The 26,999-nt window shown below is 37.9% G+C and overlaps 1 long non-coding RNA gene across 1 annotated transcript in view; it reads right to left on the bottom strand.

Moving 5' to 3' along the window:
- Window positions 1–26,999, bottom strand: part of LOC136872436 (uncharacterized) — a 71,893-nt gene that overhangs the window by 2,421 nt on the left and 42,473 nt on the right. Inside the window, exons 2-4 of the long non-coding RNA XR_011018027.1 lie at window positions 21,458–21,618; window positions 17,578–17,706; window positions 13,435–13,638 (exon numbers count right to left, since the gene is read on the bottom strand). This is a non-coding gene — a long non-coding RNA (uncharacterized lncRNA). The remainder of the gene's footprint in view (window positions 1–13,434; window positions 13,639–17,577; window positions 17,707–21,457; window positions 21,619–26,999) is intronic.

Raw genomic sequence — 26,999 nt, forward strand, 5'->3', positions numbered from 1 at the left:
TGGAAACAACATTAACTGTGTATATGAGCATTAGAGGCTTGGTCAAACTGATTAAAAATTTGAAAAAAAAAAATTGTTCAAAATCTTGCACTGTTATTTTATCAACTTCTGAAGTTAGCCAATTAGATCACTTCACAGGCAAATTCAAATGGGCTTTGCAAGGCAAGGTTGCTAAATCTTCACTTGGCTTAAGACCAATCAAAGAAAAATCTTTTCCAGGGGAGAAATTTGAACATGGACCTCCGAGCTGACAGTATCACGCCATAGCAAGTATGCTACGTGACTCGGGGTCTATGTTTGATGCTGATTTCTTGGGATCTGTAGCTGTCTGGCAATCCTTTATTTACGGAGATGTTCGTTAAGCAGCCACGGCGGAAGCAAGCCTTCTTCAATGGATGGTCTGAAGCCACGTGCACATTTAGCAATACCAGCTCTCAAAGCCCATTCGAATTCACCTGGGAAGCAATGTGATTTGCTAACATCAGCAGCGGATATGACAATGGCACTATATGTCATTTTTTCTTCAAATTATTTATCAGTGTGATCAACCTAACACTCACAACTGGTTCACATTGTTTCCAACCACCCTGTATAGTTTATTTTCCTGGAAGGACATTGCCAAAGCCATCTGGTCAAAATTGTAGGGTAAGAAGAAACATAACACAAAGAAATACAGGTGGTACAGTTTGTTTCTTCTTATCCTATACTTATCCCACATCCAGATTTAACATCACTGGGCAAGTTAGCCATGCAGTTAGGGGCACACAGCTGTGAACTTGCATCCAGAAGATAGATTCGATCCCCACTGTCGGCAGCTCTGAAGATGATTTTCCGTGATTTCCCATTTTCACACCAGGTAAATGCTGGAGCTGTACCTTAAGGCCATGGCCACTTCCCACTCCTAGCACTCCTATCGTCGCTATAAAACCTGTGTCACAGCGACGTAAAACAAATTGTGATAAATAAGATTGAACATCTGTCAAGGTAATAAATGTTGATGCCCACCCTTCTGATGAAGATGGAAAGCAGGAACAAGCTCATTGGGGTTGGAAAGAGATGGACATGGAATAACTGATTGATGAGAGAGCCCTCTCTTTTTGAAGATGTGAAGACTGTCCTCATCCTTTTGTATTTCCATACATTTCCTGTTCTATTTCTGCTATTCCCTCTTCCCACACTCACCTGGCATTGTGTTCATCCCATTATGTATGTTCCTTTCTCATCCCCCCTTACCCCCCCCCCCCCCACGTACACACATTATCAATTTGACCCTTTATTATTCATTTCCTATACTTACGATTTATTTCATGCAAATGTGCATAAGCAGGTTCTCACACACAGTGAACACTAAATTTCATTATCAATTCAACTCTTAGGCAACACAAATATATGATAGCATTCACGAAGTTTATTATTTTCATATTCTGTATAAATAATATAATTGTTGTAGGCAAATGAGAACCCACCTAATCAATTTTATTGTAATTTATAAATGAATAAAATAGAGGTACTAATTTTATATTGTATCAATAAGGTCAATAACCTTACATATCTACAACAATATTCACTAAGTGGGTCACACCTTTTACATCTACATTTACAGTCCGTACTTATGAAAGTTTGCCGTTTGACACGAATGATGGAACGCATCCACCACAAGTCTTGTCAAAATATCTCATCTCATATCCTCCTTGTGTGCATTTCAGGTTAATCATTGAATTACATAGGTAGAAATCTTCCCATATAGTATCCTTTTTGTACTGAAGCTCATGTATAAGTTGTTTATATGCTGAGTTGGTGGAAGCAGGGGTTCAACAGCAACTCCTATGAAAAATAGGTCCCTAGACAGCCAATACACAAGTCAAGATAGAATATAATTTGATAAAGTACTCTCTTCAGATGCTTTCACTTTCTCTGTACAATGTAGTTGCCTACTTCCAAGATATATCCATACATTTTCAAGGCCATAAGCTACTACTGGTTTTATCTTTAGATGAAATAGTTCAATAGCAGTTAAGAGAAGCAAATTATTTGATGTCATACATTTTGCAGCAGTGTTAACTCAATCCTTATACGAGAAGAAAAATTTCCCACATTTGAAATGTAACATCTATATTGTACCCGTAACTAGGTGTGCCGGTGAACAAGAGAGACCCCAGAGGTGGTCAGTTCGATATGATTACTGGCTAAATAAATACAAATGGCAGGATTGACATGAGGTTCGGAAAATAAGAATATTTGATGTATAGAAAATCTTATGACATTTATTTAAAATAAAATAAAACTTGCCATCCTGACATCTATGATGATGGGAATGATCGCTACGTTACGTTAATTTACTGCTGAATCTTGATGTGACAAAAATGGTACTAACAAATGGGATGGTACACGTTCTCCCTCCAATTCTAACAGTTTTGAACATTACATATTTTCGTTTGTAAATGTTAATTTAATAATTTGGAATTTGTTTGTTCTTGAAAAAATGAGATTGGATCATCGCATTCCTCGTACTATCTGGAAAACACATTAAATTTTAATGAAGTGCTTAAGAAAATTTTCAAAATTAACAAGTTACTTTTTATCAAAAATATTATTGAAATTAGGTTCATCAAAATTTTATTAACATTTGATCAAAGCTTGAATCTGCTTGTAAAATTAATTCAAGATGTTGAGTATATCTGTTCAAAGTCCTTCCCACTAATCTCCTCGTGAGAACTAATGTCTAACTTTACTACTGCGTGGTCATCATAAAAACTTATATTATCATTAGCACTCTTCAAACAAATCAAAAAAAAAATTACTAGATCAAAAATAAATCATCGACATGAGAATCCTGTCCAAAATTATAAATAAAATGCCAATAAATTGCCACAGATCATCCTGTCAACACATCACATCTTACTAATCTTACTAATTCTACAACTAACTACTGGAAAATTCTAACAGAACAGAAAATATTACAGTATCTACACGTCACCTCCATGAACAAATCAATATCACCACTCTCCACGAGGTCAATTTAGAAAGGTCATTGTAAATGAGAAGTCTCCACGTGAATTCTAATTATGGCAAGGAAAAGCGAGCTCGCCTTGTATCAAAATATAACATCATTAGGACATTTATCTGAGGATCTATTTTCCAGACAAAGTCCTCCAATAAGATTAACACATACATTAGAAAACCTCCACTTACTGATTATCATGATTTATATCAGGATAAGCTTATTTCACAATATTAAGGCTGAATTATGGAGTACATCGATCGATGGACAGACTTATTATCATCATCATAATCTGAAGACATTACTGCAGTGACTACACCTCGTATAATCTCTAAGATCCATTATCTTCATCCTACCATGATCATCATCATGTGTAAAATATTGTCGCACTATCACGTGACAATTCAATTTCAAAAAAGACTAATATCACATGGACTAATTCCACGTACAATAACCACATTATAATGGCGACTATTACTTGTCACAACCACATCACACAATGTGTAGTCTGAAGTTATGTAAGAACCTGTTACCTTCCAGAAACAAGTCTTATTCCCATTAAATTTGTCTCAATGACTAAATAAACCATTAATAATTATATATCACTGCGCCTGTACTCCACATAAATCCATAATCTCAATTCGGAATTAATATCCTGATGACATGCTATCATTATCACGAGGCACAAGTATAATTCCAAATGTCATGAAAATACCAAGAATATTGGGAAAATATTACCTCGATAAATTTAGCTGACACAGATCAAGTCACTAATATAATGAAATTCGTACAATAAGAAAGGATGGTTCCAATAATACATGGATAACTTCAACTGAACAATCATTTCCATACTCAATAACACATGGTCAGGAATCAAACAAGTACACAGGTTAAGTTCTAAGTCCTATCTCACGTATCAAGAAATAATCAATGAAATATCGTGAAAATGAAATCAACTACAAATTATAAGACCAATCCAAAGAAAGAAATAATAGAAATAAAGAGCTACAAAGAACAGATATAAATAAGATATTGTCAATTTATTTTGTTATCTTCATGTTGAAGCCCTGGGGTCCTCATTCAAACATTCTAGGGCTGAAATCCTTGCATTACTTCGTTGTTGGCAATGGTCTAGTGGCTTAGAAACTCATGAAGTACTGTGTGTAGTCTCTGGCACAAACTTCCATCTTCTAGCGATGAATAGTGTGGAGGTCTTCTTTCACGTCGCACTCCTCGAAGATTGCTGAAGCTTGCACAGAATAAATTAAGAAAAATCCTGAGCACAATCCTGCAAGATTATTATAGAAAGACACGTACTTTTATTTGTTATCTGATATTTTCAAAATCTGTTGGTTGCACTAATTACAGTCGTAGGCTGGCACAATTTTAGTAAGAGTTGAACGCTGGAAATGTGTCCACTATTCCTGTCGAAGGCAGTATCTCCACTGACGTTCTGCGATGAAAAGCTGACGTGAAGCGACGTAATAGAAGAGAGTGCGTGAGCGAGCAAGCGAGGAGTGAGAACTTGTATGCGTACAACTTGCTTTAAGTACCGTAATGTTCCACTTGCTGTAGGAAGTAGAGTCAATTGAAGTACTGAATTCCTATCGGTTTCAGTAATTAAATAACGCATTATTTTCCGCCAGTATGCCGCTCGCGTGAAATAAAAATTCAATTACTCATTACTACAATTCGCACGTGATATCATTAATACTGCCCAGTCAAATATTATTGTACACCTTCGTAATTACACATATCACGCCGTCGAAAATATTAAAAATATTTCCTTAGCTTCAAATCCAACTCTACTGCAAGCTAACACATACCAGCTATTTTCATCTCTCGTCCACTTTTATTTTTATTTTCTGAGCAAGCTAGACTCACCCTTCAGGTTAGAACACCACGCCACCTGGCTGAAGGACACGCGCGCCCTGCCGATAAAGCTGGGTAGCGTGGCACACCGACCCATATTCACTCAGCCAAGACCAGCATACGGTCACAATATACGTGTAATTCATGACCAGCTTCAATTGTTGAATGTCATAGAAATCATGTTATCTTCAACTTCAGCTATTTTCTTCTGTCACTCTATTAAAGGAAAGTTGTACATCTCACCAAGATGTTTCACCGACTTCCACATGGGAGAGTCAGGTTTGAGGTGGGCTAGAGCCTTATTTTTATTTTCTTCTCTCCATTTTATCTCTTATCTGATTTTGTCTTTGTTCCTGTTTACTTTAAAATATATCATACTCTTGCTATTGTCTTATCTTACTTTTCATAGCTTGTCCATTTTCTTTTTGTTATTTTTATAACCACTGCTGTAGCAACAGCAACAAAATCACTAAGTTAACAAACATCCATGCTGTGATTTGATGTTTTATTTAGCCTAAAACATTCTATAAGTCTGCTATCACTTTCAATTGTCTTGGGATGAATCTGCAGTACTTCAAATACATTAATAATTTGGTATTTATTAAAATATACACTTTTGTAATTAATAAAATATTTTGTACTAGTCAATACTACTGTTTTTAAGTTAAAAAAATCTACCAGGTGAGTTGGCCATGCACGTAGAGGCACGCAGCTGTGAGCTTGCATCCAGGAAATAGTGGGTTCGAATCCCACTGTCGGCAGCCCTGAAGATGGTTTTCCGTGGTTTCCCATTTTCACACCAGGCAAATTTACCTTAATTAAGGCTATGGCTGCTTCCTTCCAACTCTTAGGCCTTTCCTGTCCTATCATCGCCATAAGACCTATCTGTGTCGGTGCGACGTAAAGCCACTAGCAAAAAAAAAAAAAAACAAAAAAAAATAGAAAGAAAGGAAACCTGAGGGAGGGGAGGGTGAGTAAGGCTTGTGGGCTTGTGAAATATTCTCATCCCCCCCTCCCTCTGTCTTTTCCTTTACGCTCACTCACGTATCTCCTAGTTCAGTCCCACTCTGCATGTCAAGCATTGCATCATGCTGCACAAGGAGAGTTATACATTATTTTTCTCGTTCCTTCCCATGCTTTAAATTCTACTGCACACCTAATTTGGCTCTTATTCTCATTAGGCCTTTCTGGTTCTGCATCGAACTGGGACTAACAACAACCATTGTCCAGTAAAATATTACCTTCACATGAACACCTCACTATCTCAAGGATTACTTGGACATAGATCTTGAAGATACTGTCATATGTCAACTATAATTCTTATTTCTTGCTGAAACCTGCATTTTATGTTACTCCTCACTTTGGTGTTTGACTTCAGTTTTCCTCATAGCAAGACAAATAGTGATATGTATTTTAAAGTTTTAATGACTCAGATTCATGTCTTTCACATGTTTTGTAAGATTTATCATTCATTAATCTTCACATCAAGATTTTAAAGACATAATGCCCCAGCCCACACATCATATTGATATGATATACAGCTCCATGTGAACTTTTATCACAATTATTTTTAACTATTAATTTTATGCCTTTTACTGCACTGATCGTGTTTTTTGTATCTTGCACTTTTTGAACTATCGGCTGATGGTGACCCAGACCTATAGTCGAAACCGGTACTTTGTAAATGATATGCGATTTAACTCTCAAACATTCTGTAATGAATAGGTGGAACCAAAATATAAACTTAAATTTATTGTAATCTCAGTTCAATACAGAATATGAAATTCTTATCTCTCAAAGACTGGTGAGCAAATATTTCAACAGGATACCAGCAGCGCACTATCCAAGTTGTGAACTATCACTAGATGAAAGCATGGTTCTTTGGAGAGGTCAACTCATCTAGTCAACACATCCAGTAAGAGGCATAGATATGAAGTCAAATTTTACGTGCTGATAACGCCAAAAGGATTCACCTGGAAAGGTGCGATAAATATTTGATCATTAAATGATTGTGATAAAGGTCAGAGACAGATTGTGGTTGTGAATTTATTAGCAGAGAAATTAAATACTAATCACTTTGTTTATATGGACAAATATTACAACAGTTTTTATTTGTCTAAAACTCTTGGATGAAGCAGCACACTGAAATGGAACACTTAAGGTTGGATAGAAAAAAAAATTCAAAGAAAGTGAAAGTTGCAGAACCAAAAACAAGGGAGACAACTGCTAGATATGCTAATTGAGTTATGACAGGTAAGTGGAAAGAAACAAGATGCAAGATACAGAGTATGAGAATACAAAAAAAAACAAACTGTGAGAAAGCCTTTGCTAGTTCAAATTAATTGGTGGCAATATGCCACTTCATTATTTCAGACTGAACGTCAGAGAATGAGAAAAATCACCGATCGCATGATGTGCCACAGTAGCACATTCTTGTAAAGCAAAAACCAAACCCAGGGAAGAAATAAATTATGGGGAAGATATACACACTGTACTCAAGAAGGAAGACTAGGAAACTGTTTATAAACACCCAACATCTCCAGGTCAACCAGAATACTGTCTTTGGTAGTGTCATGTCACTAATATATGTACTGAACTGTCAGTACTTCTGCCATTCCTAAACATTATGTGGACAAATGCCTGTGTTTCTATTTGTTTCAGAATAAAACTCTTCACAACAATTTGCAACAAACTGATTTTTATTTTTCATTAATGTGTACTGATTCATCACATTGTGGATTGTTATACAAATAAGTAAAAAAGAAAATACTTTGTGGCGCTTTGAAGAATCAGAAGTCACTTTCATCCAAAATACTGCCTGCAGAACCATTGACACTTGGAGATAAATATTGTTCTAAATGCGTAATATTTACGTTTTTAACTTCATGGGCACATGTTTTATTAAATTTTTTGCCATTTATTAGAACTGACTGATACAGCTATAACACCTCCTGTGAAAATTCTATTAGAAAATGGTGGTCGTAAATATGTTTTAAAAGACCAATTCTACAAGCTTGGCAAAAATTTCCTCAGAGGTTTGAAAGGGGAATAACCTTTAATTTTTATGAATGCTCTGGTTACCCTGTGTCCATTTCAGTACCAGAAATTATTGTAAAAAGAGTGTCCAACTATCTGCAAAGAGAGTTATCAAACCATTTATAAAGTTTGCACTAGAGGTTATCTAACCAATCCTGCCACATAACTAACAGAAGATTTTCACAAGTGTCATGTTACCTCAAATTTCATGCACAGACTTGTGATGTCCAAAAGCAACATGAGTTGAAGTTTGTTTATATATCAAAGAAAAAGCTGCTAGTGACTCCAGCTTTTCCTATGTCATTACAGGTGATGAAATTCAGGTTTTTGCCTATGACCTGGAAACTAAATGACAATCCAGTCAATGGGGTCACCTCAACTAAAGAGAGCAAGCAGATCAGAGGAAACACCAGGTGCATATTTATCTTTTTATCAGAAAGGAATTTTTCCGGAGTAGTTTGTCAACCCAGTCAAACGTGGTGCTGGTAAAACCAGACGAGGTTTATAGAGGAACCAAAGTAATAGATGGTATTAGTGACCACAAAGCTATTCTTGTCATAGTTAAAAATAAATGTGACAGAAAGGAAGGTCTGAAAATTAGGACTATTAAGGCAGTACCATATGGTTGATAAACCAGGCATGAGGGAGTTTTAAAAAGTAACTACAATCAGTGGAAAACTGTAAACAAAAATGTAAACAGACTCGGGGATGTGTTTAAAGGAATTGTTGAGGAATAAGAAACCAAGTTTGTACCTTTAAATCTGGTAAGGAACGGTAAAGATCGACTATATTATAACGGAGAAGTAAATGAAACTAAAGAGGTCCAGCTTTAAAAGAAATAGAGTTAGATTGAATCTAGCAAAGAAGTCAGCTAAGGATAACTTGATGGCAAGCATAGTTGGCAGTCATACAAATTTTAGTGAAAAACAGAAGGGTTTAATAGGTATTTTAAGGCAGAAACAGGTTCCAAGAAGGACATTCCAGGAATCCTATAATCCTATAATGTCCATATAGAGGAGGTGATTAATACTAAAGAAGTATTAAAATTTACCTATGGTAATGACATTTACAGTAAGATACAAAAGTTGAGAACTGGAAAAGCAGCTATAATTGATACCAGTTTTGGGGATATACAAAAGACAGTGGGTTGTGATATAGTACTGTATTTGAAGTACTTTATTATTATTTGCATGGAGGAGCTATACCAAAGTAATGGAGAATTGCTATAGTAGCCCCTGTGTATAAAGGAAAGGGTGATAGACATAAAGCTGTAAATTACAGGCCAGTCAGTTTGACATGCATTGCATGTAAGCTTTGGGAAAAGCATTCTTTCTGATTACAGTATATTAGACATGTTTGCAGAATTAATAACTGGTTCGATAGAAGGCAGTTCAGGTTTAGGAAAGATTATTCTACTGAAACTCAACTTAGGATTCCAGCAAGATATAGCAGATATCCTGGATTCAGGAGGTCAAATGCACTGTATCGTGACCTATCTAAGGTATTTGATATGGTAGATCATGGGAGACTACTGGCAAAAATGAGTGCAATAGGACTAGACAAAAGAAAGTGAATGGGTGGCTATATTTCTAGAAAATAGAAGTCCAAGAATTAGAGTAGGCAAATCTTTATCTGACCCTGTAATAATTAAGAGGGGAATTCCTCGAGGCAGTATTATTGGACCTTCGTGTTGTCATATATATAAGAAAATGATGTGAGTAAAGAAGTGGAATCAGATATAAGGCTTTTTGCAGATGTTATTCTGTACAGAGTAATAAATAAGTTACAAGATTGTGAGCAACTGCAAAATGACCTTGATAATGTGAGATGGACAGTGAGATGAGTTAAAAGTCAGGTTGAGAGTTACACAACAAATAGAAAAAATCCTCTCAATTACTGCATTGATGGGGTGAAAGTTCCTTTTGGGGATTATTGTAAGTACCTAGGTGTTAATATGAGAAAAGATCTTCATTGGGGTAATCACATAAATGTAATTGTAAATGAAGGGTACAGATCTCTGCACATGGTTGTTGAAGGTATTTAGGTGTTGTAGTAAGGATGTAAAGGAGAGGGCATATAAGTCTCTGGTAAGACCCCCAACTAGAATATGGTTACAGTGTATGGGACCCTCACCAGGATTACTTGATTCAAGAACTGGAAAAAATCCAAAGAAAAGCAGCTCGATTTGTTCTAGATGATTTCCGACAAAAGAGTAGCGTTACAAAAATGTTGCGAAGTTTGGATTGGGAAGAATTGAGAGAAAGAAGAAGAGCTGCTCGACTAAGTGGTATGTTCCTGGCTGTAAGCGGAGAGATGGCGTGGAATGACATTAGTAGACGAATAAGTTTGAATGGCGTTTATAAAAGTAGGAAAGATCACAATATGAAGATAAAGTTGGAATACAAGAGGACAAATTGGGGCAAATATTTGTTTATAGGAAGGGGAGTTAGGGATTGGAATAACTTACCAAGGGAGATGTTTAATAAATTTCCAATGCCATTGAAATCATTTAAGAAAAGGCTAAGAAAACAGATAGGGAATCTGCCATCTGGGTGACTGCCCTAAATGCAGATCAGTATTGATTGATTGATACTGTTATCAGTCTAGCAAACCACTTATTGATCCTTACTACACAACCCCTAAATACCCTCAAACATACGAAGAAATCTGTAACCTTCGTTTATATTGCCATTAATGTGATTACTGCAATGAACATCATTCCTTTATATTAACACTAGGTACTTTCAGTCCAACACCAGAATACTTTTCCTCTTAGTGAAAGTAAAAAGGAGCTTTCACCCCGTTTATCAGCATATGATTGCTGTCCATCTCAAAACATTGAGGTCTTTGCTCTATCTGACATTCCTGCAACTTTTTTATTACTCTACACTTTATAACATCTGCAAAAAGCCTTATCTATGATTCCAGTTCTTTACTTGTATCATTCAGACACAGATAATACTGGAAACAAAGGTCCAATAATACTGCCTTGCAGGCCCCCCACTACCCCCCCCCCCCCCCCACCTGCTAATCACTACAGAATCTGAGATCGTCTAGAAATATAGCCACCTATTCAGTCACTATTGTCAAGTCCAATAGCCCTCACTTTCGTCAGACCATGATTTACTTCAAATTCATTGTATGGGTCAATAGTGATTCAGTCCATTTGACCTCCCGAATCTAAAATATCCCATTCATCTTGCTAGAATTCTTCAGGTTGATCCTCACTGGAATAACCTTTCCTAGACCTGAACTGATTTCTATCAAACCAGTTAGTAATTTCGCAAAGGTGTAATCTAGGCTGAGTGGTTCAGATGGTTGAGGCACTGGCCTTCTGACCCCAGCTTGGCAGGTTCGATCCTGGCCCAGTCCAGCAGTATTTGAAGCGGCTCAAATACATCAGCCTCGTGCCTGTAGATTTACTAACACATAAAAGAACTCCTGTGGGACTACATTCTGGCATTTCATCTTCAAAATCCATAAAAATAGTGCAGAGGACGTAAAGCAGGTCTTGTTCTTATACTTGCAAATGTGTAATATAATCAGGATGAATGCAAGAACTGCCAAGCTGACTGGCTTTATGTTTAACACCCTTTTCTTTGTACACACAGCTACTATATTAACTCTCCATTCATTTGGTATAGCTCCTTGTAAACATATCAAGTACCAGTACTTCAGATATAGTACTATGAACAACCTATTTCCTTTAGTAAATCCCCAGAAATCTTACCAATTCCAGTTGCTTTTGTAGTTTTCAACTTGTGTATCTTTCGTAAGTACTGGTATCTTTGTTAACACAGGTAAATTTCAGTATTTTGCTAGTATTAATCTCTTCCTCTACCTCGATATTCTTTTACCAAAATATCTTTACATACCAACTGACTCAATACTTCTGCTTTCTGTATATACACATATACACTCCCTTTGTTCATTAATGATTTCTTGAATATCCTTCCTGGAACTATTCCTACTTTAAGTACCTATACACAGGGGCCAGGCACTCCTAGAGGCTCTAAGACCAAGTCTACATTTAAAACCCACAATGCTGGTTGTCCACTAAGCTGGCTGTTAGTAACTACTGCAATCTTAAGGGTTTTTGTGAGAACAAACTGAAGTATATACTGGTAATGAAACATAAGGGATACAGGGTTGTGAATGATGTCTTATAGAAAATAGCATTGTTTCCTGGCATGTAAAACATTTGACAAATCCAAACAGGACCCACAAAAAATGAATTGAAGATAAGTCCCATTGTGTGTTCCTTTAATATACATAACTTAATTTATAGAACAATATTTTTTTTTAAATGTGCTCTTTCAACATGCTGGCAGTCCTTTTAGGAGGCAAATTTCAGCCTTAGCATTGTTTATAACAGGACTGACTAAAGTGTGAATGTTACAAAAGTATGTATTGTTAGTGAGGAATTTTAAGTGCAGTGAAGTGTGTTTTTATTACTCTTTTTTTTTTTTTTTTTTTTTTACAGTGTTGCTGAAAACTAACAGTACGTACTAACAGGCTTCATTTTCACTACATGTGAAGATGGATATGCAATAAGAAATTCAATCTAAGATATTTTCTCAAACCTTTGGAAGAAAAACTCCAGGTGAAAGAACAGAAGCCCATACAAAGTTTGTCCATTCAGAAAACTGATGGAAAATTTGTAATACATATTCAGAGACAAAATAGTACGAATCAAAACCATGAATGAGTGGGAGTGCTACCCAAAATGGAGTATGTTTTTATTGTGTGCTCTTTGATGAAGACAATTTAGAATTGGGCAAAAGTGTGGTTAGTGAGGGGAGTCAAATTTTCTTTCGAAGGCAAAAAACAAGAAACAGAAATGAATGTTCCATTGTGCACATAACAGCAGCTGCTACATACAATCAACTTTATCAACTAGAATATATCATTCTCTTTCTAAGGCAATGTGCCTGGCAGCTTTGAAACAAGGAAAAACTTCAGCAAAATAGGAAAATGAGGAAAATGATTTCAACTGTATTTCTAGTGCAGGAAGATTTAGCTTTCCGAGGTCATAACGAATGTGAGAAGTCTCTGCTATTTGTTTTACGACGCACCGACACAGATAGGTCTTATGGTGACGATGGGATAGGAAAGGACTAGGAATAGGAAGGAAGCGGCCGTGGCCTTAATTAAGGTACAGCCCCAGCATTTGCCTGGTGTGAAAATGGGAAACCACGGAAAACCATCTTCAGGGCTGCTGACAGTGGGGTTCAAACCCACTATCTCCCGAATACTGGATACTGGCCGCACTTAAGCGACTGCAGCTATCGAGCTCTGTGAGAAGTCTTTATCTAAAGTCAATTATTTAGAATTATTTGATTTCTTGGTTGAAGAACATTATATGAAAGATCATTTATTAGCTGATGGGTGTGTACTATATGTGTCATGAGAAGTCATGGCAGCTTTTAGGTATGGCACAAGTAACATACTATACTAAGCTACAAACAATCTTGATAAACAGTGCGAGCTCTCAAAGAGATGCGTGTTCATTATTCAGTACTTACAGTAAATGTGTAACTAAAGCACAATTGCACTACCAATTGTAAACTTCACAGCAGCACCTTAGTTCACAAGAATCACTGCGGATGGAACCAATGTTTCTAGTCGGCCTTGAGACTTGAGATTGGCACATGCGCAGCAGCAATGCTTACCCTCTGCTCCCCTTACCCTGCATGCACGTTATTTGTCGGAAGACCATTGTAAAGCCACTGAAATGCATTAGGGAAGTTGTTTGAGAACATATTCTTAGTGAATTTTAAAGAAAGTCAGGTTTTTTTTCCATACAAGCTGTGAAATCATTGATGTTGCAACTCAGGGGAATAGCCAGGAAGAGGCTTACTGGAGGTTAGAACCATGGAATTTTTACAAAAAGAAAATGAACAGAAACTGACAAACTAAATATTCAGAGTCATAATTGTAGAACAAACAGATCTGTAATTCACTTATTTAATGTCCTTATGAGAACTCATTCGTGCAGCTCCATTGTATTCTACCATCATTTTGTAACAAACCCTCACCCATCGTCTGATCTTTGCTACACTACTGTTTCAACTATGAGTCAATTGGGCATGATTTTCCATTATGCCAAAAATGAATCTGGAAAAACAATAGTGATTCATTGGATTTTACTAAATTTCAAAATGCTGAAGCACTGAAGGTATGGCCACTATTTGCTTGATGTCCTCAAAATATGGAAGATCTGTAAAGGGAAATTAATATTCCAAAAATACAGGATGGTTGCAATGCAGTGGCAGGTAAAAATGCTGGTGTTTACTGTACTGTAAAACAAGTATATCATCATGCAATCTTCATCCATTGTTATGTGCAACATTTAATATGCTTCCACTATGCTTGTAAAACAAGCATGCAAATTTTGATTTTTATAGCAAACCACGCAGGATTTTATATTTTCTTCGTCAGTTCTAGTGAAAAACAATATTAGAACAGTATTTTAAATTGCCAAGCACATGTGAAACAAGATAGAACTTTCATTCACTTGCTAGTAGAACTGAGCCACATTTCAATGTATTATAGACCATGATGGGTGGGATGATAATTCCTTAAATCCAGCAATTCGACTAATATATTGAATGATTTGAAGTTTTTCTTCTGCAGATTCATAATTTGACTTTTCAGCATTCAAATGCATTGTTTGACATTCTGAAGAGCAAAATTGTATATATAAGACAAAAGTTCAAAATTGAAAATTGCACCAAAGTTGTTGGAAAGCTAAAATGTGAAATATCATTTCTTGCCTGCACAGAAAGCCAACTCTCCTAAGTTCTACAGATGAACCTAAAATTACTCTATGTGAACCAGGAATATGGAAATTGAGGTGGCTTGCATTTGAACTAGTCGACACTATAGTAGTAAGCATGGAAACCAGTTAAGAAATCTGTAGATAAGGAAAAAAAAAAAAGTTATTTTTCAGAGGGCATGCAAAATATTAAATTTTTTTGCTAGTCGTTTTACGTCGCAAAGACACAGATAGGTCTTATGGCGACGATGAGACAGGAAAGGGCTAGGAGTGGGAAGGAAGCAGCCGTGGCCTTAAGGTACAGCCTGGTGTGAAAATGGGAAACTACGGAAAACATTTTCAGGGCTGCCGACAGTGGGGTTCGGACCTACTATCTCCTGAATACTGGCTGCACTTAAGCGACTGCAGCTATCGAGCTCAGTAAAAAAAATTATTTAAGGCAGTGTGTGTTTGATATTACCCATTCTCGTTGAGGCCACAGAAGCTCGCATCACATCCCGTCCTTCACAGTAACTTCGAATGGACTCCCTTCGTTGGCGTTCCCGATTTAGTTTCACCTTGCAACTGCTTAATCCACTGTGCTGGTCTTTTAGACCATGTGCACCTCTGTTTTGAATAATATGGCTATTTTCATTATTATTATTATTATTTTTATTATTACGAGGGCTGTAAATAAAGTAGTGGCAATGTAGTCGTGACACTCACAGAAGTGCATGAACAGGATATGGGAGCTGTCAGATGGTGCTGTCTATATGTAGTGTTCATCTGACTGGCATCCAGTTGGGAGTGGTGTTGCTGTATGGCGTTGAAGTGAAGAGAGTATTTCACCCCTCTGAAGCATGTTTTCAAGGTGATCAACGTTCATGGATTAAATTTTAGGTTGCCTGCAGCAAAAATGCATCAGAATGTTATTGAGGATTACGTGAAGCTTGTGGCAAGAATGCATTACTGTATAGGATGGTTGCATGATGGGTCAAGGCATTTCGTGCAGGTTGGAATGAGACTGCGTATTTGCACTGCACAGATCGGATCGACATCGTAAGTGGTCTCGTTTCCGCAGACCATCAATGGACTGTCCAGGAATTATCAGTAGAGGTTTGTCTCAGTCATTAAACGGTGTGGCACAATGACAAAATGTCTTAACGAGGAAAATTGGATCCCACTCTGTTCCACATCAATTCACCGGTGTACAAAAAGTGCACCGATATGCACCTGGACAGATACCGCAACGAAGGAGACAAATGTGTGCAGTGTATTGTTGCCATTGAGATGTTGGCACGAGCCTATAAGCCTGAATTAAATCATCAGTTGAATGGTGTCCAAGTCTGACACATCCACAGAAATTTCAACAGGAACCCAGTCTGGTCAAGCTTATGTTGATTGTGGCATACGACTAAGACTAAGAGGGCGTTATTCTTACACATGCTGTGCCTGAAGGAGAAACCGTTGGCAGTGAATACTATTGCCCACTTCTGGAGTGACATCTGCATTCGGCTATGCGGTGCAAACATCCATGTTTGTTGAGAGACAATAGCCCTATTGTATTGCAGGACAATGCATGTTATTTTGCAAACAATGTCAAGCTGTTATTGCAACAATGGCATTGGGAGGTCTTCGAACACCCTCCCTGCTCACCAGATACACAAGTCCTTGTGCCTTCAACCTGTTTTCAGCGAAAGTATTAGTAGATATCATGGTGCCATGGTACACTCTTTGGGAACCACTGGTGTAAGTTTTAAATTCTGGTGAAAGGAAATTAACATGTCTTCAGAAATTTTAAAATACAATTTTGTTAACTTAGGTCCGCAAAGACAATGACTAGTTTTCCAGAAATGTTTAGGTGATCGTTGCAAAAAGATTGCTTTACTGCTTTCAACCTGTAAAATTAATGCATGGTTTCATTTTGAAATTTTTATACATTAATTTTAAGTTTTCAACTTCAACATGAAATTTCGAGTTACAACAATGCACCAGCTTGAGGAATTACCAGGGTGGGGGAGGTGGCATTTCCCAGGTAATTTAAATAAGGAGTCGTCTTAACTTTCAGAAATCATGGCCTATGTTCAGCTTTAAAAAATATAAAAATCCTTTGAGGGGCACAATAGCCAAGAGACACTTTCTTCTCGCCAAGGCAGCCGTAGTTGGCATCGGGATAATGCATGAAAATTTTTTTAAATTATTCCTGTGGCTGCGATCTTTACAGCAAATTCTGTTTCTTCTTTAACTCTATATTGACAGGAGATCTCAAATGCCATTGCTCTGCATTTCAAAAGACACCTCTATATTAGATGCAATGAAGGATTTGAATGCTGATGAGCAAGCATAGCTTGAAGGACTAGAAAGCACATTTTGAATCTATATATCATTCAATGAGGGAACATTTTCTGTTTTTACCGGGCGAGTTGGCCGTGCGCGTGGAGGCGCGCGGCTGTGAGCTTGCATCCGGGAGATTGTAGGTTCGAGTCCCACTATTGGCAGCCCTGAAGATGGTTTTCTGTGGTTTCCCATTTTCACACCAGGCAAATGCTGGGGCTGTACCTTAATTAAGGCCACGGCCGCTTCCTTCCAACTCCTAGGCCTTTCCCATTCCATCGTCGCCATAAGACCTATCTGTGTCGGTTCGACGTAAAGCCCATAGCAAAAAAAAAAATTCTGCATTTACTGATGTCGTGGAATGTCTACACTTCATTTTTTCTCAAGTGAACTGTTATCAAAGAAATGAAAATTTTTGGCTGCATAAAAAACACTTCAGGCAAAAGATCCCTGAAGTTCCTAAAAAATTTATCTAGCATAGACACTTAACTGCCTGGAAATGGCTTTTTTTACAAGGAGTTTTGTTCCTATAAATAGGATTTTTTAAATAATAGAGCTTTTATACTTGCTGACTTACCAGCATAATATTTGGAAACTTGCATCTTCAGTCACATGAAGCTTCAACTATTGGTATGCATGTTTATCGCATCCTAGGTGAAGATGTTAGATGATCTGTTGCTCCAATGCAGTCAATATCCATGATTTTCTGAAACAGTCATTTGAGAACATTAGGAAGATCTAGTTTGTGATGTTTGGAACAGCACAGCATGTATTAAATTATTGAACTGTATAATTAGGCCCTAATTGATAAGATGTATATACTTAATCACTGGTAGGTTATTTTTAAATTTTTAATTATATATATTTATTTTGAAATGGGAATGCCCTGCGAGCATTCGCGTTCATGTATTTCTTGAGAAGAACGCACTAACACCCGACTGTATGGATTCAAAAGAGCGCCGAGTGCGCAAGCATCATGGGGGACACCATGCAAGCAAGCGCTGCTACAGAGTGCCAGCCAAGGCCAAATGACGTCACACTGAAAATTCTATTAGATTCTGTGTCGTTTCATCACAAACGGAAGGTCAGTCATTTTTTGGAGAATGTTACCTTGTAGGCCTGGACAACAAATGCTCCTAAAAAATTTCATTAAAATCGGCAGAAGGATGGCCAAGATTTGAATTTTTTTTAGAAGCTCTCATTTCCAGTCTTGCCGTGCGACCTTCAGCAATATAAGGGGGTTGCCAGCCTCGAGGAGATCAGAGTGTGTCAGTGTGTCACAGTACTTCGTCATGAACCCGTCGTCTCGCTGATGTGATACATTTCGTTACTCTGTCCGGCTAAGGATCGGGGTTTGAAAGTATGTAATACGAGTGTTGAAAGCCTTCTCTGTGGACTAACTTCGCGTGTAAGCGAAAGCTTATTCACTGATAATATCGGTCAGTCGAGCCGAGTAACATTATCTGGTTTTGTGAATTGTGTAATTGAAGAGACTGTACAGTAATCACTTGATTTTTTTTTTTTGCTATGGGCTTTACGTCGCACCGACACAGATAGGTCTTATGGCGACGATGGGATAGGAAAGGCCTAGGAGTTGGAAGGAAGCAGCCGTGGCCTTAAGGTACAGCCCCAGCATTTGCCTGGTGTGAAAATGGGAAACCACGGAAAACCATTTTCAGGGCTGCCGATAGTGGGATTCGAACCTACTATCTCCCGGATGCAAGCTCACAGCCGCGTGCTTCTACGTGCATGGCCAACTCGCCCGGTACTTGATATTTTGAAACTGTGCTTAAAGGACCTAGGGCATAAAGACTGCTTTAGTTGTTTCCTTTACAAGAGACTGTGTTAGGCTATTTTGTAAAATTGTGCCCTAATGAAGTACAATTCTTTTTATGGACAGTGTCAATTTGCTTCATCAAGGACAGTACCAACCTTCCTTTTAAAGACTCAATTCACCCCGTGAAAAATCAGTGTCGACATTTTCTTTCATAAGACTGTGCCAACCTTCATTTTCAAAAGAGTGTATCAATCCATTTCACAGAACTGTGCTGACATTTACTTTCATAAAACTGTGCTGATATTTCCTTTCAAGGACAGTGCTGATTCGTGAGACACGGTACCTTTATTTCTTTTCAAGGAACTATGTTAATTCCCCTCATAAAGGACTGTGTCTACATTTATCGCCGAGAAGTTGTATTAAATTACGTGTAAAAATGTGCCTCAGTGGAAAATTTATCTCCGAGAAACTACGTGATTTTTTTTTGTTAAGACTGGGTCGTAACAGAAATTGGTTCTGTTTCAAGAGACTGTGTCAAACTATTTCTTTTCTGTTTGCAGAAACTTTATTTCTGTCTGTGTGTGTGCTAGAACATTGCATGTACTCATTACAAACAGTGCAGAGACTGTCTGAAGGACTTAATTTATTTTCTTTTGCACTGAGATTAAATGAAGCAGTAAACCATCGTATCTCAGAAAGTCCCAGATTATTTTCTTTGCCTATCACTTTAACTTAGATAGTGACTATTGCACAAACAATATTAATCATTCTCACAGAACTGTGATTTTGGATTCATCTCATTTTTTCAAATGTGCGTCCAACACCATTTACAATGGAACTTATTCGGCCAGTAAACAGTGTCTCGCCATAATTTGCAGTGCAGTGCGGTAGAGAAGTGTCGTATCAGATTCTATTGACATTCTGTGCGAAGGTTTTACATTTCTCTGCTCCTTTCGTGGGACTTAGTGGAATACAAAGCTAAACAACTATTCCATGCTGCACTATCGTCAGATGACCGCCCCAGGTTCGAGTCTCCTTCAACATCAAGGGCTGACAACCGCCGTGGGACGACGCCGCCGATGCCGCAGGACGACGCCTTCTCCACATCTTTGAGAACATTCAAACTATTCGTCTGTAAAAGGTGATATAATTTCTATGCATTTCTTTTTAATGAACTGCAAGTTCCACTTAAAAAAATGAACTCTTTTCGCTACCCTTCTCTCGTACTCCCTAAAGCATAAACCGTACACCTTGGCGTTAATCCATGCCTCCACAAAGCTGAAGTACAGGCGTTCCTGTTTCAATATATATATAATTACTTCAGGAAAAAGATCCCTGAAGTTCCTAAAAGTATATCAAGCATAGACATTTTTAACTGCTTGGAAATGATGGCTCTCTTTTTACAAGGAATTTTGTTGTTATAAACAGCCCATTACCAGGAAATGTACGTCATCGAGCTTACGAGAGACCGCACTCCTTCCATAATCTGAGGAGACAGTTAAAACCTTATTAACGCCTACTCTTTGAAGTTCGCTACCTGATGCTTTATTTCCGTGGGAAAGTTCAACCTATGTGAATGGACGTAATGAAGCAACATGATGGGTTCACAGCAATACATAGAAGGGATAAGACCTTAAATCTTACTGGACCATGTGATATGGTTGATGGAGGGAGATTTTGAAGGCTATATACATCGACGACTAGAGCTGGAGAGGACACTCTTATGATGATTCTACGATTCTAATCTATCATCGGAGGAGGGCTGTACGTCTTGACATCGGAGAAGATCTTAACTTAGTTCACTTTGCATCTGAGTAGTGTACTACTCAAAAGTTACTCTCATTGGGACCTGTTATCTCAATGATGAGAATTAAAGTCAAAGGGAGACTGGTTTTGACTGGTATAGGGCAAGAGAGATTTTGTTATGAATTTAGTTACGCTACTGTTCTGTAATATGGAAGAATACTAGTGTATTTTCTCCATGAACATAACCCATGGTGGTTTTGCTATTAACATTAGGACTCAAGACTTTATGTAAGGAGTACTGTAGGAAGTGTTAAAGTTGAAAAGTTGTACAGCTAGTGTACTATGCATGAAGCAGAAGTAGGACTGGAACCTACAACTAGAGATGACGCCTGTACGAGAGATCCAAACATCAGCTGCTACATATAATGCATCCAGATAAGTCTACAAATGGTAAGCTAATGGCATAAATTACTGCAAGTCTACACGTAATTCATGTTCTTAGAGTTTATTTCATTTCATTTTGCTTCCGTAACTTCAGATTCTGTTAATACGCAGTTATGTCACGTTTTTCATCCTAATTAATAGCTGTTTTAATTTGTATTTTCTGAAATTATTATTAATGATTCTTAACTTCCTAGTTAGTGTACTTAATGGTTAGTGTTTTTAGAGTCATTACATGTTATTAATTGTCAACTATTGTTTTCAAGCCATAAGCCTGAAGGCTGGCACCCATGGGATATTGTTTATGGAGAAACAATGATATTATTTATATTAAAATTAAGGTGACCCGCCACATCACAATTTTCTCACATGTGGGCAGAGTGGGTACGTCAAGTTCTACAGACAATACTTTACGCATGAAAAGGTTAGTAGTTATCCCATTCACAGCTTGGTATCCCCTAATGCTTTCAACCAACTTCTGTTCATTCCTCACCAAGTAAACTTCATGCATGGCCTGCTTGGCATGATGTTGATCTTCCAGTCATAGGAAACTAGTTGAATCCTCACAAGCATGATACTAGCTCTCTTCCACTATTATTCCAGATCAGGCTAGGTAACTGCAGGTTGATGATAGAATCCAAGGGTGATGCTAATCTGTAACAAAGAGCAATTTACCTTTCATCAATCAAGGGTTATATGGTGAATAATTTACTGAATTTGCGGGGTAAGACCACAACTATTCAGATAAATTCTTGAAAAGTCAACCTTTCTCATTAATATTTAATAACTAACAATATCCTTGTACCATTGTTGGCGAGACCTTGTGCTTACAGTGCACTGTCTTCTGATATGGGCTAGATCGAATTAATTATCATTGTCCTATCTCAGTCATCCTTTGCTTTGATATGAAAGTGACAGGTATAAGCAATTCTAGTAATAGGATTCCTTATGCAGCCACTCCCTGTTATGAATGGTGTGAAAATGTCACTTTTAGAGTCAGTCTATGCTTGCATTTCAGTGGGCTTGGCAGACTGATATGTAGTAGCAACTTTTGGCTCAGTGAAGAAAGCAATGGGAAAAAATCACAACTTCCCCAGAATACCTCTTCAGTGACTTAGTTGATGGAACTGTTGAGGATCAAACCAGCCTTCAGGCTAAATACCAAACATACAAAATACACTGCCCTCCTGCCCCAAACCCAAGGCAGGACCAAGGATTTTTCTAGGACTTCAAGAAACAAAAGATACAGGAGCAATAAAAGTATCCCCTTCCTGTTGGAAGAAGTGAATAAGAGGGTCCTGGGACCCTCAATTGAGAGCATGGGGTGGTAACCACAGTTCTCCTACTGGACTCCGGCATTTCTTTCACTTGTATTTGTCTCCTAATCATATTTACCATCTGACCACCTTTGATCAACATCTGCTCTCTTCTGACTAACATTAGCTACAAGGCCTAGGGAGTAATGTTCACCCCCCTCCCTGTGGCCAATGCCTTCATTCTTTGAAGGTCATGGGTCTTCCACATTACCTCCGATTAGTGTTAAGAGGCTGGCTGACCAATAATAATAATAATAATAATAATAATAATAATAATAATAATAAATCTGAGGATGTGGCCCTACTCAAGGTTAATTCTAATGCTGAAGACTGCCTGAAGAATTAACCAATTAAGGTTAAAATCCTGACTTAGCTAGGAATCAAATCTGGGACTCCTTGGATCAAAGGCCAATATGCTAACCATTTAGTAATGGTGTCCTACAAATCTTGTGTCATCCCGAGCTGGTGCAGCTCTTTTTAGGCACACCCAATAGACATGAGCTGCATATATCATTTTATCTTAATGATAAATCTGTCAGTATTGGGAATTGAACCCAGGCCTCTGATACGGCAGCTAATAGCACTAACAGTTACATTACAAAGGTAGATGTTGCCCAGTTGAACTTCCTCTTAATGTAATAATAACCACCAATGAGCAAATAAAAACTATTTTTAGTAATGACAGATATAATTGAATAAAAATTGTTCAGACATTTTTAGAGTAGTACCATTTACAACTCAATAGGTTAAGTGAAAAGGTAAAGTCAAAGCAGTCTAGTGCATCGTACATTACATCGTAAGCATGCAGTGTGAGCCAAAGAATTCTGTTATTTGTTTAAAACTACAGGAAACAATTTTTTTCACCGTCATTATAAAATGTATTTAAAGGTTTGATACAGTTTTGAAAAAATCTTATAGCTGCTTGTAAACATGAAAATATTTTTGTATGTGAGGTGATTATTTAAATTAAAAAATATATGACAAATGGAATGATGATGCTTGTTTTAAGGGACCTAGCATCGAGGTCATCGGCCCCTGATGGTACGAAATGAGACGAAATGCATTGACAAAATAAAAATACAAAATCCTGCACTGACTAGAATTCAAAACGCGAGGACGAAAAATGAACGGATGGATATGAAGTTAAAACAACCAGTGGAGCCGACCCGCAATGCCTCAGTCTCAGAAACTGATGGAAAACAATAGTAATACTGACCAAGGGGTTGCTTCTATAGCTCAATACTAAATCGATGATGCTTGCAAGCTAAAGGGGTCCAAAATATAGGTCATCGCACTCTCATAATGGTACCTATCGCTTGGAAGGTAGAACCATGGTATTTGACATGGTGTGGTACTAATCAACAGTATCGTAGACTCGCGGTATTACACACATTATGGTACTACTCACAGGTAATGAAATTCGCACAGGTAATACAGACCTAGGGTGTTTCACACATAGCGGCGCCATTTACAGGTAACGCAAACCTATGGTTTGCATCACACACTTTTACTAACCACAGGGACTATTACTATCCTGTGGTGTTCCTTTTATAGTGGGTACTAATCATAGGAAAGCCAGAACCTTGGTGTCGCTCATAGTGCTACTAATCACAGGTACCGTAAAAGCCTGACCGCACGGTGCTCCTGATTGCTACTAATCACAAACCTATTTGGTACCTAACATAGTGGTACTATGCGCAAGTAATAACGACCCATGGTGTTCCCCGTGTGGTGGTACTAATCACAAGTAGTTTCATGGTTCTAATCCAATCATCCCTCGGTCGCCCCTTATGACAGGCAGGGGATACCGTGGGCGTAGTATTCGTCTGTCTCCTCCACCCACAGGGGGTGTGTGTTTGGTCCGCGAGAGGTATTTTAATTCCCTCAAGTCCGCGGGCAAGCCGGTTAGGACCCCCCTATCCGCGACCTGGGACGCGCCACGTGGGAGTATCACCTCTCCCACTGCTACGCCTGCATAGCAGGTTCGTGGGACAAATGGAATAATTTAATAGTTTGTTCTTGCATATATATTATCCATGAATTTCATTTATTTATTAATATTTTTAAGATGCTGCATAAAAATTCATTTGTTTTGTAATTTGTATAATAATTTGAATTTGTAAAGTTTACTGTATTCAAAATATATTTTATACTGCTATCAAGGTATATAATACTTGCATTTGGGTAACTGGTATAGGGGGCCACTCACATTTTCACTTATTTGCATTACTTTTTCACTTCATTCTCTAAATCATCACAAATTAATTTTTCAAAAATTTGTAGATGAAGATAATTTTATTTCCACCTCAGCACCAAATGTATTAAGATGTTGTAAGCAATAATTTGTTCTGAAAAATTTCAAATATACTCATTACTGTACATATTTTTTTTTAAATGATAAGATTATACTTTCTGTTCATATAGAACAAACTTTGGTAAGGAAAGGTTAATGTTTTATCAATTGTATACATAAATTTATAAATATTATGCAGCAAATTTAACTTTCATTAAATCTACTTACATAAGCTCATTGGACAAAAGTTAGTCATCCTAATGCACACACACAGATGGATCCTTAAGCCAGTACAGATGGCGCAGCGAACGAGTCCTATGCTCATCCGCAAGCACACTGCCTCTACGCAAGTATTAAGCAGTAGCGATCAGTGCGAGTGATGTTTTAATCAGGCAATGTACGTCAACATGGATAGACGTAAGGATGTGACAGAGGTGCAAAAGGGGCAATCGTGTTTGGTCGCGAGCATGGCCAGATGGTGCGTGAAGTTGCTCGATTTGTTGCAGTTTTGCAGTGGATTGTTCAACGTGTCTACAACCAGTGGTGTACTACACATGGCCATGAAACAAGTCGATTTTGGTCAGAAAAAGATCCTGACCGAAGGACCGGAGATGCGTTTCACGGCTCGTGAAAACCTGACAGCAATTGCTCCAGTCGGTGAATGAAGGCCCTTTGGAACCTGTTAGCGAGAGAACATTGTGATGGGAACTGCATGCACTGAACATTTGACGTCTGGTCACCCTGCAAGAGGCCATTGTTCACACAGGCACATAAAGCTGGGAGTCTTCAATTGCCTTGAAATCAAACGTGGACAGTAGCCGACTGGTGGAACGTAATGTGGTCTGATGAATCACTTTTAACCTATATTCCAATGACGCATGCCATCGAGTGCACTGAAGGCCAAATGAAGCAGTTCATCCTGGATGTAACCACTAAAATGAACCAGCATGTTTAAACATTCTGGATGATCAGGGTGTTGCCTTTTAGTCGACATTTGCATGATTATGTTATTGGTAACCCAATTTTTCAAGATAACAGCAAAGTTCATTGGGCTGAATACATACGCGACTGGTTTTATGAACACTCCCCTACCGTATTACATCCTGATTGGCCTGCAAAATCACCCGACTTGAACCTCACTGAAAATCTGTGGACCAGGTTGGAACAACAGGTAAAACTCAGACACCAGCATCCCTGCAATTTGGTGCAATTGCGCTATCAAATCTTTAGCGAGTGGCTTAACCTGGATGCGACGTACGTGCTTTTTAACCAAATCCAGGCGGTTATGAGGTCCAGAGGCAGAGTTACACTGTACTAAATGATGCTTGTAATGTTTTCTCCAGGGGCAACTAATTTTTTGTCCACTGAGCTTGTGTACTGTATATTGTTGCATAAAATCAGTTAAAAATCAATTCATCCTCACTCCAATAAACACTTCATGCAAATAAATAAATAAAAATAAAGTTCATTATAGCAATTTGTATAGTTCATAAATTTCCATAGAACTTGCAGGTGTGGTGTTTTGTTAAAATAAGTAATTCAAAATCGATATGAAACTAACTATTAAGTTAACTGGCAATCAAAGATATGATTGAAAGACGTGATGTCTGAATATGATTTTAGACCATTTCTTCACTTATTTACTGCAAAGTGACCCTTTTTAGTGCAAATGTGAATGCTAGGAAAAATATTCCCTGCATCTGTTTGGTTTTTCCTCCAATTTCTGTTGCTCTGAATCTGTATCTGTCGGGTGTTCTTCAGACTACAGCAGAGGTATCTGAACGTTTTGGTTGGTGCACCTCGAAAATCCAATTGTTTTACCTTAATACCCCCCAAGTATGACTATATTGCAATTATATAAGAAATAACAAATGATCGTTGCTGGATGGGCTGGGAAGACTTGGGAGAAAGGAGACAAGTTGCTCGCCTAAACAGTATGTCTCACTAAGTTTTAAAAAAGGAGTATTTTTATTACTCCACCTATTCAATACAATTAATTCCACGGTTATGTGGTGAAATGTCAAAATGAAATGTCGTATGGCTTTTAGTGCCGGAATATCCCAGGACAGGTTCGGCTCGCCAGGTGCAGGTCTTTCTATTTGACTCCCGTAGGCGACCTGCGCATCATGATGAGGATGAAATGATGCGGACGACACATACACCCAGCCCCCATGCCATTGGAATTAACCAATTAAGGTTAAAATTCCCGACCCAGCCAGGAATCGAACCCGGGACCCTCTGAACCTAAGGCCAGTACGCTGACCGTTCAGCCAACGAGTCGGACTATGTGGTGCAATAAACATAGAAATTAATAAATTTAAAAGGCACATGTTTCACCCTTCTTGTATTGGGCATCAGGCTTATTTAATCTTAAAACAAGAATTGGTCACAAGACATTATCACTTATAACTTACAAAAACTGAACT

This window comes from Anabrus simplex, chromosome 4 (genome assembly GCF_040414725.1).
Source record: "Anabrus simplex isolate iqAnaSimp1 chromosome 4, ASM4041472v1, whole genome shotgun sequence".
Taxonomy (NCBI): domain Eukaryota; kingdom Metazoa; phylum Arthropoda; class Insecta; order Orthoptera; family Tettigoniidae; genus Anabrus; species Anabrus simplex.